General features: G+C 41.4%; 1 non-coding gene across 1 annotated transcript; it reads left to right on the top strand.

Annotated features, from left to right (window-relative positions):
• The first annotated feature begins 3,397 nt into the window (after positions 1-3,397).
• Positions 3,398-3,471, top strand: TRNAP-AGG (transfer RNA proline (anticodon AGG)). The gene has a single exon. It is a non-coding gene; the product is annotated as a tRNA-Pro (tRNA).
• The last annotated feature ends 1,063 nt before the right edge of the window (positions 3,472-4,534 follow it).

The following is a 4,534-nucleotide window of genomic DNA, read 5'->3' on the forward strand; positions in this document are numbered from 1 at the left end:
GTAGTTGCCACAGAGACTATGTGGCCCCAAAAGCCTAAAATATTTACTATCTGGCCCTTTACAGAAAAAAAACATGCCAAGCATGGCTTCCCAAGTAGCTTTGCTATAAGCACAGACAAGAGGAAATTGGGTGTCACTTGTTCCAGTGAGAAATGGAATGTCAGGGGAAAAAAGTGTAGGACATTTAGTTCTGTTAAGGGAACAACCACGTTAATAGCACAGGACAGGGGAGTAAATCAGCTCCCACATCTGACATCAGCTTATTCTGCATTATTATATAAGTTGTTAACTTTGATACCTTTATATATTTGTACAGTAGAGCCAAGTGACGGTTGGGTTTCCCAGCTCATTTGGCATTATCAGATGTTCCACTGTGTGTGCTGCATCGATGAAGCCTCAACTGCAGCACCCCCGACAAAGGCTGGCTACCCACTGGTTACATGGATTTTATCTTCCAGGATATTTCTCTTCCCGATATATTTTTTTAAGTCTGTGATATGCTCTAGAACAAGCCACGTTCATGAAGAGCATTTCCTCTCTTTAGACAATGAAAGATGTGTGCCTCTTGTGGCCACATTTAGTCTGTGTCTCTCAGACACCCTTCTTGACACCCATGTCCAGTCCAAGTTTCTGCCTCCTAAGTTGACTTCCTGTATTACATGTTTATTTACATTTTTTATTCCTGTTTTCTCATTTCCCTCTTTTCCTCTGACTTTCCGTCCTTTCTTTCTCTCTCCCTCTAAGCCCAGATTTTGGAATTGGATAGACCACAGTTTCAATCCCAGCACTGTCACCAGTAGCTGTGCTTCCATAGGCAAGTCACAAAGCCTCTCTGAGCCTATTTCCTCACCTCTAAATTGGAGATAAGAGTAGCATCTTGAATATATCTGAACTTTTTGACGGTATGTTAGGCATGCAGCATGTTCTCAATAAATGGTATCCGAATGAATGGATGAATGCAGATACATATTGGTGCAGGTAAAGATACAGGTTTATTTATTCCTGTGTTACTTGTACATTACACTCTTTAGGAGAGTGATAAACACACAGAAAGAGCTCAATAAACACTTGAGTGAACTTACATTTACTTATCCACCCCTACAGTGAGCACTTTTCAAGCACCAACACATGATCAGCTCTATGTTACCAATATAGAGCCTTAAAAGGAAGTAGAGTACACACACAAGGATTTCTACTTTATCCGGGAGCAGTATGTATCTACATGACCCAGATCTAGGTCACAAGGTGACATATCAGAAAGTGTTTATTGTCACATCTGGCACACAATTAGCATTCAATATATTCTGGCTGAATTGCTCCAAAATCTAAACCGGAAATAACAAACTGCAAACAATATTAAAAAAAAAAATTGTAGGGGAGGTGCAAAACGTAGGATAAAATGAGTCAGGAAGAATGCTTTAGAGGGGGAGACGTGGCTTCCTGGAGGAAGTCTGGAGTGTGAGTTGCTGGAAATAAAGCAGAGGAGCATCACAAACAGGGCCAGCATGATGGATCAGAGTGGCTACACTGAGGTGTCAGGGGTGTGATGCAGTGGAAGGAGCATGGCTTTGACATCAGACAGACATGGGTCAGATTTTGATTCCCCCACTTACTAGCTGCGTAAACTTAGGGAAGCTACCTAGCCTCCTGAATTGTTGTTAATAAAAGACTAATAGAGCCTACTTTACACCATTATTGACACATACAAATGTCAAGAATTTTAGCAGTTGCTATAGTACCATTTAACACTCGAGAATATTGTAGGAGAGCCTTGAATTAAAGATGGAAGCCTTCAGTTTTAAGCCTTTGTAAATTCAGCATCTTTCACGAGGAACACCTGCCATGCAAATACTAGTGATCGTCAGGGTTTTGTCCTTGACCTTCCTCTCATCTCATGGTTGGCCAACCTTCCTTGGATGATATCAGCTGGTCCAGTCTCACTGAAGCTGTACAAAAGGTTAGCTACCCAGACAAACATCTGGGAGTCATTAATGCCTCCTGTTCCTTCCTCACCAAGTCCCTTGCCTTCCCAAAGTAGTCAATCAATTCTTCTGTCAATTCAACCTCCTTAATAGCTTTTGTATTTCCTCCCTTTTCTACATCCTCACTGTCACCTAACTTAAGTCCTCATCACCTCTTCCATCATGTACATAACTTTCCTCCCTGCCTCTGTCCTGCCCAGATGTACGTCATTCTCCTCACTGTGGGAAGTTTTCCTCAAAAATAAACCTGGCCATGCTACTCTCCCACTTAAAATCCCTCAACAGCTTTCCACTACCTTCCGAGGAAAGTCTAAACTTTAGTGTGAAAAACAAGCAGTTCCATGGTCTTGTCCTTTTCAGGATTCCACTGCCTTTTCACACATGTGCCTAGATACTCACGTAGATAAACACACACACACACACACACACACACACACACACACACACACACACAATCACGTACTGACCTGCTTGCAGTTCCCCAAGTACACCATGCTCTCTCTCTCTCAAATCCTTTCTTTTCTCTTGCTAAAACACTCTTTGGTAAAACACTCTTTGTTACCCTCCTTAGCTTGATTAACACTCACAAATTCTTCAGAACTCAGGGTAGATGTCACCTGCTATGGGAAACCGTTCCTCACATCCTCCCACCTTCCACATCAAGTTGGGAGACCCCACCAGGAATCCCCACCCACCCTCTGTATAAATGATACTTCATCAGGTGTTTGCCAATCTTTTCCTTCATCTCCACTATTCAGTGTATGCCCTGAAGACAGAGGCTGTGTCTTCATCTTTGAATCTCTGGGGAAAGTGTGTAAATGGAGTACATGGTGGGGCCCCATAGTTGATGGGTAGCTGGATGGAGAGGTGGTGGTTTGAACGGCTGAATGATGAGAATTCAGAGATAGGCAGCTATTCAAAAGCCCTTAGAGGAGCTATTTTTGAGGTCTTGGTAGACCATTTGGAGGAGAATTACAGTAAAATGGGAATGTAGTTTGATACAGCCATTATGGAAAACAGTATGGAGATTCCTCAAAAAACTAAAAATAAACCTACCATATGATCCAGTAATCCCACTTCTGGGTATATATCCAGAAGGAACCTTAATTCAAAAAGTCACATGCACCCCAATGTTCATAGCAGCACTATATACAATAGCCAAGACATGGAAGCAACCTAAATGTCCATTGACAGATGACTAGAAAAAGAAGTTGTGGTATATTTATACAATGGAATACTTCTCATCCATAAAAAAGAATAAAATATCACCATTTGCAGCAACATAGATGGACCTAGAGATTGTCATTCTAAGTGAAGTAAGCCAGAAAGAGAAAGAAAAATACCATATGATATTACTCATATGGAATCTAAAAGAGAGAGAGAGAGAATTACAGTAAAAATGAAAGAAGACTTAGGGAGGGTGTAGCTCAAGTGGTAAAGCACATGCTTAGGATGCATGAGGTCCTGGGTTCAATCCCCAGTACCTCCTCTAAAAATAAATAAACCTGATTACCTCCACCACCTCCCATCAAAATAAAATAATTAAATAATATGTTGATAAATAAATAAAATATTAAAAAAAAGAAAGAAGACTTAGGTCAGGGTTTTGAGGGATGATATAGAAGAGTGAAAGCAAGAATCACTGACAAATGATATAAACAGAAGTCAGGGAGGCGCCGGAATGGTTCTTATATATGACTAGCCACAATGTGAACACGTGCAGGCCTCTGTGCCACAGAGGACATTTTAAGAAATCTGACCTGTTCACCTATTGAAGGAGTGAAAACGAATCAACCTAAATATCTACCGACAGGAATGGGTAAGTAAATCATGATGTATCCACATCATAGCCAATCATTTACCTATTTACATATTATAATTACAAAGAATGTGTGTCAACATTTAAATAAAAACTGCTTATAATACCAAGTTCAAAAGAAAGCTAGGAAAGCCAAGACAGTGTCAAATTAGGAAATCTAGAGGAGAGAGACAGCCAGGGAGAGGGGGCATCAGTGCAGCAATGAGACAGATGGGGCAGGCGATGAGGACTTTGGGGATCCCCTACTCTAGACTGACCCCAGGTTGTTTCACAATAGTTTCCTGTGTATCCACGTCGGCCCTTCTCTGAAATCACCTGTCAAGTTCATGGCCAGTACAGAGCCTGACACAGGTGCTCAGTACCCTTCTCAAGGTGCCGTGATGTCCTTCACTCAATCGACTCGTTCACGGCCATCTTTACCAGTGCTCTCTCACTCCCTACTTTTGAGATGGGGTTAGCATTGCCCTCATTTCACAAAATCACACAAGAGTTAAAGGATTTATTTCCATTAGACACAGAGCACCCCCTGATCCAGAGTCCTGGCCTGTGTCTTGTCAACTGAGCTGTTCTTTTTACTTCTTTAGTAAGTATGGTTAATTGTTTGATGTTTTTATAATTACTGTTGTTCTGTATTTTCCCTCTAGGTATCAACTGTGCTCTTACCAGTTGTCTGTGCCTCTAGGGCTGAAGCTATGGCTTTTTAAAAACTTTTTTTCAGTGGTGTCAAGCTGAG

This window comes from Camelus bactrianus, chromosome 15, assembly GCF_048773025.1.
Source record: "Camelus bactrianus isolate YW-2024 breed Bactrian camel chromosome 15, ASM4877302v1, whole genome shotgun sequence".
NCBI classification, from domain to species: Eukaryota; Metazoa; Chordata; class Mammalia; order Artiodactyla; family Camelidae; genus Camelus; species Camelus bactrianus.